Source organism: Gigantopelta aegis, chromosome 10, assembly GCF_016097555.1.
Source record: "Gigantopelta aegis isolate Gae_Host chromosome 10, Gae_host_genome, whole genome shotgun sequence".
NCBI lineage: Eukaryota > Metazoa > Mollusca > Gastropoda > Neomphalida > Peltospiridae > Gigantopelta > Gigantopelta aegis.
The window spans coordinates 63791527-63801850 of record NC_054708.1 but is presented as its reverse complement, the minus strand read 5'-3'; the positions used below and the strand labels follow the sequence as shown (position 1 = coordinate 63801850).

Here is a 10324-nt window from a genome sequence, read left to right as displayed (position 1 = left end):
GCACATCGCGGTACTACCCATATCATGTGAAAATTCCACAGCGACCAAGACGGCATATTTTCTTAGTTGACCAGACTTACTGTCGCCTAGTTCGCCAAAAATCACGGTCGTAAAACCGCACTATCGGAGGTATTACGTAACTACTGGCTACATGACCTCCACACCTGGTCTAAGTGTGTATTGGGATGCACGGTCGCGCGGAGGTATTACGTAACCAAGTGCACACGGCCCTCAAAAACAATTAACATCGCCACAGGCGAAAAGATAAGAGCATGTTCCGTCACAGCTAGTAATAAAGGATTCACTATTCAATTAATAATAACAATGGCGGGCATCCATCTTATTCGGTGAATAATAATAGATAGTACCCCCAACTCATCCCGAAAGTTATATTTGATTGAATATATATTGATGGAAAGAAATAAGGGAACTCACCGAATTATAGACCAAATTGAATTCACTGCTAGCGTAATAATGTCTGTATTTCATACCAAGTTGTAATGTGGGATTGAATGTCTATAGTGTTGAATGTGCTGCCTTTATGTTCCCAGTCTATTTCTGACAATATGAATTGATTTTTGATGCAGTCATTATTTCTTGTTGCTATCTGTGTGATCCTTTATTTCTTTCCATCAGTATAAATTATGTTGTGACAAACAAAACAAAACAAAACCCCTAAAGAATTAACGCTTTAAAAATGACTATACAGGGCCGTAGCTAGCGGGGAGGGGGGGGGGGGGGGGGGTGCAGTTGTCCCCATAGGCGTACGGGCTCTATTTTGTAGGCTGGCTTTTGCCCGAATTAAACGAAAATGCCCGAATCTGGATAACAATTTATTCACATTAGCATTAATACCAAACAGCTGTGTAGGGCTGCAAACGAATTACTGCGCATTTTTACATGGAATACAACTAATTTTATGGGTAGAATGATGGAAATATATTGAAAAAAGGTCTCAGGTTAGCACATTTCTCCCGATTTTCAGTATAATTGTTGCCCGAATTTGAGGTTTAGCTCCAGCACGGGGGTGGGGGTTGGGGGGGGGGGGGGGGCAGTCTCCTACGCTTATGTTGTCTCCCAAAATAAAGTCCAGTAAAAAAGAAACTTATTTAAATCCTATTCTTGCTTTTAAGTATGTAACCTCCCTGAAATGGCTGCAGAATGGTATTTCAGAGCCTCTAGATTTAAAAAATTCCCTGGGGCACATCCCCTAGTACCTTACGCATTCCATTCGATTCTCGTTCGTTCCAAGAATACCCCCCCACCCCCACCCCCTACCCACCACACACACACACACAAACCAAATCCTAGCTATATGGCTATCACAGTTACATAATTCGTTTATCCATCCTCCAATGTGATCATGAGTTATCGTTAAAGCTCTGTTTTTACAAATCGAATGTATATATAATATAAACTGGCGTTTCATTTTATAATATTTTATTGTCACTAATAACACTAATGACACAAAGTGTAATCGCATAGTCGTGTTTCAGACATGTTCTTCATGTTTTCGCCTTTCGTAAGATGTTTTACTTCTTAACTGAAAGAAAGAAGTACAAAGAAAATGAAAATGCACACTAGTATATTTTCGTTAATTAAAAGAGAAAATGGCAATGTAGCAATACTTTATTTACTCAGATTTAAAGTATTTTGTTTGACGACACAATTTTTACTCTTTTGACTTACATATTATTGAAAAACAAATTAAAAAAATAAATAATTGGTAGGGTCGGTACCCCCCCCCCCCCCCCCAATCGGCCTTAAAACGTTGTGTATTTCAACTTACTAGGCCTTTTTTATTTTTATTAGTATATAAGTGAAAAGATTAAAAATGTAGTAAAACATTTTTTTAAAAGTCGACGTAAGGCTACCCTATCTAATTCTATTCGGCATATTTCCGAAAATATACTTTTTAAAGACCTAAATAATAAATATACTTAAAGCCTTTCCAGGTAATAAATATACATACAGACTTCACAAGTAATAAATATACTAACAGGCTTTACAAGTAATAACTAAACTAACAGTCTTCACAAGTAATATATATACTAACAGTCTTCACAAGTAATAAATATACTAACAGTCTTCACAAGTAATAAATACACTTACAATCTTTACGAGTAATAAATATACTTACAATCTTCACCAGTAATAAATATACTAGTAATAAATATACTTACAATCTTCACGAGTAATAAATATACTTACAATCTTTACGAGTAATAAATATACTTACAATCTTCACGAGTAATAAATATACTTACAATCTTCACCGGTAATAAATATACTTACAATCTTCACCAGTAATAAATATACTAGTAATAAATATACTTACAATCTTCACGAGTAATAAATATACTTACAATCTTTACGAGTAATAAATATACTTACAATCTTCACCGGTAATAAATATACTTACAATCTTTACGAGTAATTAATATACTTACAATCTTCACCAGTAATAAATGTACTTACACTCTTCACAAGTAATAAATATACTTAAATCTTCACGAGTAATTAATATACTTACAACCTTCACGAGTAATAAATATACTAACAATCTTCACGAGTAATAAATATACTAAGTCTTCACAAATAATAAATAATAGTATACTTACAATCTTCATGAGTCATATATATACTGACAATCTTCACGAGTAATTAATATCCTTACAATTTTCATAAGTAACAAACATCCTTACAATCTTCACAAGTAATAAATATCCTTACAATCTGCACGAGTAATAAATATACTTACACTCTTCATAAGTAATGAATATCCTTACAAGTTTCACAAGTAATAAACATCCTTACAATCTTCACGAGTAATAAATATACTTTCAATTTTCACAAGTAATAAATATACTTACAATCTTCACAAGTAATAAATATACTTTCAATTTTCACAAGTAATAAATATACTTACAATTTTCACAAGTAATAAATATACTTACAATCTTCACAAGTAATAAATATACTTTCAATTTTCACAAGTAATAAATATACTTACAATTTTCACGAGTAATAAATATACTTACAGTCTTCACAAGTAATAAATATCCTTACAATCTTCACAAGTAATAAATATACTTAGAGTTTAGTACCCACAACTGTTCTCTGTGGGTTTTTTACATCTGTAGAAGGTGCATATTGAGGATCAGAGGGGTGCAAATTTGGCACCTATTCTTTAATTTAATATGTCCCTGTTCTTTTTATTTTATATCTCCTTGTACTTTATATTTAATATCTCCTTGTACTTTATATTTAATATCGCCTTGTTCTTTATATTTAATATCTCCCTTTTAATATCTCCCTGTTCTTTATATTTAGTATCTCCCTGTTCTTTATAATTAATGATACTGTAAGGCGAGTACCTCCATTGGGGTTAAGGATGAGTTTGAGATCCCTGTCTGCCTTACACCCTCCACACCAGCCGCCGCACAGCAAGTCTAATCATGCACCAGGGAATGGGCATTTTTCCTCCAAATGTATCTATTTTGTTTCAGTACTGGGCTGATATTTAGTCCTTTTACAATAGTATTAACTTCCACAAGCTGCACAGACGTTCTAGAATACGGTGGACTGATGTCCAAGGACAGTGGTTTTTAGATTCGGGCAACTAAAAATTACTTTTTGCGATCATGATGGCAAGTGGTGAATAATAATAATAATAATAATAATAATATAATAATAATAATAATAATAATAATAATAATAATAAATCTACAATGCTACGATCGTACGAAAACAAAAGAAACATCTACAAGTCATTTCTTTCGATTTGCAAGCATTAAAGAAACTGTTTTATAAAACGTTTTTTGTTTTTTTTGTATTTGGTTTTAACTTTATGTTTGAGCTAAAAATTATATATTTAAAATATAATTTCAACGTAACTTTGAGGTAACCGATCAGGTAATCCACAGGTTACACAAATATAATTCACGTAACCGAACAATTGGTTACCTAGATACAAACTATGTGAATCGACTTACCTCAGATTTCGAAATATGAGGTGGAATGACAAGGAAACTTTGGGGGAGGTTTGGAGGGGGGTCGTAAAAAAAATGAAAACTAATATATAATAAAATTATAACTATCGCAAAATTTAGGGAGAACCCGGACTCCTGACCCCCCCCCCCCCCCCCCCCCCCCCCCCCCTCCCAGATCCGCTTTTGGTATGTGCTTTCTTGTATGTGGGAAAGTGCATATAAAATACCCATTGCTGCATTTGGAAAAATGTAACGGGTTTCCTCTGATCACTACGTGTCAGAATTACCAAATATTTTCACCGGCCTCTGTGGCGTCATGGTTAGGCTATCGGTCTACAGGCTGGTAGGTACTGGGTTCGGATCCCAGTCGAGGAATGGGATTTTTAATCCAGATACCGACTCTAAACCCTGAGGTAGGTGTAAACCACTTGCACCGACCAGTGATCCATAACTGGTTCAACAAAGGCCATGGTTTGTGCTATCCTGCCCGTGGGAAACGCAAATAAAAGATCCCTTGCTGCTAATCGGAAAGAGTAGCCCGTGTAGTGGCGACAGCGGGTTTCCTCTCAAACTGTGTGGTCCTTAACCGTATGTCTGACGCCATATAACCGTAAATAAAATGTGTCGAGTGTGTCGTTAAATAAAATATTTCTTTTCTCTTTTTTTTACCAAATATTTGACATCCAATAGCCGATGATTAATTAACACATAAATAAACGTTTTCGGTTTTCAATATGGCGTCAAACTTATCTTTCCATGTTCATCGTCTTCATATCCATTTGTTCCAGATATTGTGTTAGTGTCATGAGGTGGGTGGCTATTTTCATCTGTACCTCTATGCTAACCATGCATAAATCATTGTTGTTGATGGTATTCAAACGTATATTTACCTTCTACAAACACTACTCCCGACGTCAATGCCAGTGTTACAAGAATCACGCTAAAACATGACCAGGCCATGTTGTTGCTGCTGAAGCTGTAGATGTAACTACGAGGTTCCAAGTTTACGCGTTCGTTTATATTCATCCAATTCCTACAGTTTTCGGCCACTGCACAATTACGGGATGGTGTTTGTTTTGTAGGCATACATACATATTTATATATAAAATATTATAATGTCCACACTGCGGGGAATGGTATGTAGCACCGGGTTACAATCTATAAAATTCTATAGTAAATGAGTAATGCATGCATAGAAATAATATACAATAATAACATATGTCATGTATCAATGTTGTCTGTTCTATGCGTGGTAGCAGTTTTCAAATATTTACACAATTTAATTAGCTGTTTTGAATTGTCGCTGGGCAGTAGTTGCGTTAATTTAAATGTTGATGGTTTATTGTAATAAAAAGGTTTAATATATTTATCTCTTATGTTACTGAAGAAAGGACACACTAGAACAAAGTGATATTCGTCTTCTACTACATTCATATTGCACAGACGACAAATTCTATTATTCCTGTCAATATTGTGGTATCTGCCCGTTTCTATAAAGAGATTATGTGAAGATAATCTATATTTACTCAAAATATGTTTGTATTTCAAGGCAATAGGTTTCTGCAGATAATGTTGTAAGCAATAATTATTAACAACGAATTTGTATAACAGACATTTTGGAGAATTGTTGAATACAGCATACATAGATTGGATAAATTGATCAGTCATTCTCTGTTTGAATAGTGATATAAATGTATTGCGATTTTCTACATTTTGATTATACCATATGTGACCAAAACCATTAGTGAGAAGCAGGTCTCTTATTTGACTAACCCAGTTAACAGAACGTGGTTTTCTTATGCACTCGTCATATAGGGTGTTATAACACTCTTTTAAAATACAGTTATCTGTATTCAACAAATTTATCCAATATTTAACCATACGGATGTTCCTACTTATGTACAAAGGTGATCTACCTAATTCAAAATAGACCATCATATTAGTATGTGCTCCTTTTCACGCCTAAAATACGTTTACAGAATTGTAAATGTAGGATCTCGTGACCATTTGCTTTGTTAAACCCCAAACTTCACAGCCATAATTTAAAATACTACTAACATATGTATCAATCAGTGATAGTAATGTTTCTGCATTTAAGAAATAGTTACTAGTTTTACCAAATAGAGGAGCTATAGCTTTTCTACCTTGGTTGCATATTACCTTCTGAGCGGTATTAAATTTTCCATTAGAATGAAGACCGACCCCAAGATAGTTAAAACTGTCAACAATTTCTAAATGGGTTTCGTGGTATGTCCACCTTTCTTCAGGTTTCACATTTCCACCTTTTCTGAATACTACAATTTTACTTTTATTAATATTTACTTTTAAATTCCTTTTGTTTGAGTATATATACAAAGTGTCTAACATACTCTGCAATTCAGGCGCACTTTCGGAAAACAATATTGTAGCATCGGCATACATCAGTAGACAAAGATGAAGCATATTTAACTGGTATAGTCGGTCGGTGGAATTTAACAGTTCCATTTCTAGATCGTTAACAAATAAAGAAAACAAGAATGGCGAAAGAGCTTCTCCTTGAATTAGACCGGATTTGTACCAGAAGGATTCAGATATATTTCCCTGATATTTCACACATGATTTTATCTGACCATACATTGATTTTACAACATTTACAAGCTTACTATTTAATCCTAATTTATTAATTTTTAGCCACAATGCCTTATGCTCAACTGTATCAAATGCTTTACTAAAGTCAATGAAAGCACAATAGTCTTTTCTTACTGCCAAGCGTAATAGTTATAAGACTCTGCAGAGCAAAAATAGCGTCAACTGTGCAAAAACCGGGCTTAAACCCAAACCGGGCTTAAATCCAAACTGTGCATCAGATATAATATTGTAGGTTGAACTCACATTCAATAATCTATTATTTAAAATGGTTGTGAACAATTTTGATAAGTGGCTCATGAGCGTGATAAACCTATAATTATTTACATCGTTTTTATCACCCATTTTAAACACAGGAATAATTGTGCCATTGCACCAATTTTCTGGAAAGATGCCAGTCTAAAATAACATTAAATAGTTTACATAGTATAGGCAGCATTATATCTTTACATTCAGCGAAAAACTCATATAATAGGCCATCAATGCCGGGGCTTTTGTTACGCTTAGCTTTGCTTAACACATATAGGATCTCATGTTCGGTAATATGCTTATCTAATTGTTCGTATAAGGCTTAGTTATCTTGATTAGTGCAATCGTTAGTCCCTTGTGTATCATCGTTTTGTGTAGAACAAGCGAGGTTTTTAAAGTGATTCATAAATGTGTCTATTGTTATATCACAGTTATGGTCTTTTTTAGATTTACTAAATGTTTTGTAAAATGCTTTAGGGTTATTTTTCCTAAGAGTACGAATCATATTTTTGTTACCGAAGGTTCTATATATATAGCAAAGAAGACTTCAGCTGGGGTTTAAGGTCTTTATTCAGGGATCACCTGGAGGGATGTGAAGATCCCGATGTTTAAAAAAACATTCGCACACAAATATATATCTCTATAACGACCCTGGAATAACAAAAGAACATAAAATCAGTTACATTTTCCAGGTTAAGTACAATTTACTTCAATATTATATTACTAATGTACATTTAACACACATACATTTCAATTCAGACTCAAATCAAATATAATTATAATTCAAAGGTTAATTTAATTATCACATCATTACTATAAGCATGTGCTAAGCACGTCATAAAACTATATAAATACCTGTGTGTATATTCTATAACACACAGAATTACGACATCACATATAAGTAAATATTTAACCTACCGACTGTGGGTCAGGTCGTTTGAATAATGATGCTGGTTGATAACCTGTCAACAAAATACCACTTATAAATAGGAGCACATAAAATATACACATAGAATATATTCATATATACACTTAATAAAGTAGTTTAATAACTAATTTAGTTATTTACTTATTTGTATTATCAAACCTAATCAAATATTCGTCTTAGAAGACAAATATCCCTATATAATTATAAACATTATTAAACACTACTTTAACTCGTTCGCTATAGAATAAGTTTTATCAACTGCTTACACATGCTAAGTTCTAATTTAAGGCTTATCATAAAATATGCATACACTAATCTAGTTTACTACTTAAAACACATGGTTATATCTTAAAATATATGTTTGTATTTACCTGTGCTGTTAATAACTGTGCCGTGCAGAACTTGATCAACTATAAAACTTGCAATGCTGCAAACCACCTGTCTTGCTTGAATGTTTAAAAGTCTCTGACTCCAGAGAACACCAGGTAACAAAAGAAACAATAGATGAGCTTACTACTGAACGATTACCTGGCCTGAACACTGAGTTGAGGGTGAACGCAACCCAAGCTGACAATACCAAAGACACAGGAAAACAATAGAAACAAAATAAGAAACAGCTTTGCACTATTAGAGTTAGAAAGAATAAAATATATGTAAACTGTTTTAAAATTATAGTGTATGTGATATGCAATTTAAAACATCCGGTTACAAACTCAAAAGCCAACTGCCTGACAAGTATTCTGTCTCCAATATGGATGATTGCACCTCGCACTTTTGCATCAAAATACTTCTTCTGCTTGTGTTGGCTTTGGTCAATATGGTCGGATGCCAGCTTGTAAGAATCCTGTAGTCGTTTCCTAAGTCCTGAAACATAACTGGACAGGTTCTTCTTGTCTTGCTGCAAATCCATGCCAAGTGCTACATCCACAGGTAATCTAGGATGGCGGCCAAACATCAAGAAGACAGGCGAATGTCCTGTTGTCTCATGTCTCGTGCTGTTGTATGCATGAACAAGAGGTGAGACGTAAGATTTCCAGTCAGTCTTCTTGTTAGGATCTAATGTTCCCAACATACTAAGAAGAGTCCTGTTGAACCTCTCAGTTATGCCATTTCCCATCGGGTGGTATGGGGTTGTTCTTGACTTCGTTATCCCTGCCACTGAACAAAGCTGTTTGACGAGCTGGCTCTCAAAGTTGGCTCCTTGATCAGAATGGATTCGAAGAGGAAATCCATAGTGAACAATGAAGTTATTGAAGAGAGCCTCTGCTGTTGTTCTGCTGTCTGGTTTCTTGTAGGAATAGCCTGGGCATAACGGGTGAAGTGATCTGTGATCACCAAGATGTTCTGGAAACCTCCTTTTGATGTCTCGGGTGTCAGGTAGTCCATGCAGACTAACTCCATTGGCTGGCTGGTGGAGATGCTGACTAATGGAGCACGAATATTGGTGTTCGATTTCCGTCTAACACATCTGCCACACCCTTAATCCAGTTGTCAACAGCCTTGGACATCCCTGGGAAATAGAACCTTTCTTGCAAAAGTGACAAGGTCCTGTCACGTCCTTGATGTCCTGCATCATTATGGAGTCCCTGGAGAGCACGCTTCCTGTATTCATTTGGTAAAAGTGACAAATGATCAAGTTCCCTAAACAGCGTTGTTGACTCTGGTGAAATAGGAACTTGATCTCGAGATGGTCTCTCTCCATAAGTTAGAGGTCTTGCAAACTGGCCAATGATGGGATCTCTCATTTGTGCTGATCGCCAATCTCTGGATGACATGCAGTCAACAGTCCTGATATCTACATCATCCAAAGGATGGGTAGATAAGCAAAGAGTTTCCAGATAATTTGGGATCTGACTGGCAGAACAAATGGCTTTCACTGAAGTAGTGGGGATGTTGACACTCTAGGCTGACTCTAGCCATCGATGTCCTGTCACATCCAGCTTGGCAGTTGTCAGGACGTATGTTAATGGATTGTTGTCTGTTATGATGGTGAACTTGTTTTCATAGAGGTAGTCATGGAACTTTTCTGTAACAGCCCATTTCAATGCCAAAAACTCCATCTTGTGCACAGGGTAGTTCTTCTCTGCCTTGTTTAATCCCCGGCTAGCATAGGCAATGACTTGCTTCACTCCATCGTGGTCTTGGTAAAGAACCACACCAAGTCCCTCCCCACTGGCATCTGTGTGCAGTTCAAATGGCAGATTGTAGTTGGCATAACCCAACACAGGTGGAGTCGAAAGAGCAGTCTTCAAGTTGTCAAAAGCATTCTGCTGTTCTGGACCCCAATACCAAGAAGAAGGAGTGTAATTATGTGTCTTGTTCTTCTTGCCCTTCTTCGTGTTAGTAGGTGGAAGAAAGTCTGTTAAAGGCCGAGCTATTCTAGAAAAGTTCTTTACATACTTTCTGTAGTATCCAGCAAATCCAAGAAATTGACGAACCTGGTCTGGATTTGTCAATGCTGGCCAATTGACAATCTTGTCAATCTTCCCTGGATCTGGTTTGATACCATCTGCAGAAACAATATGTCCCA

The 10324-nt window shown here is 35.5% G+C and overlaps 1 long non-coding RNA gene across 1 annotated transcript; it reads right to left on the bottom strand.

Moving 5' to 3' along the window:
* Nucleotides 1-1423: 1423 nt before the first annotated feature.
* LOC121384609 lies at nt 1424-5116 on the bottom strand. Its single transcript, XR_005959414.1, has 2 exons — nt 4883-5116; nt 1424-1543 (listed from the first exon to the last, which is right to left on the bottom strand). It is a non-coding gene; the product is annotated as an uncharacterized LOC121384609 (long non-coding RNA).
* Nucleotides 5117-10324: the final 5208 nt, after the last annotated feature.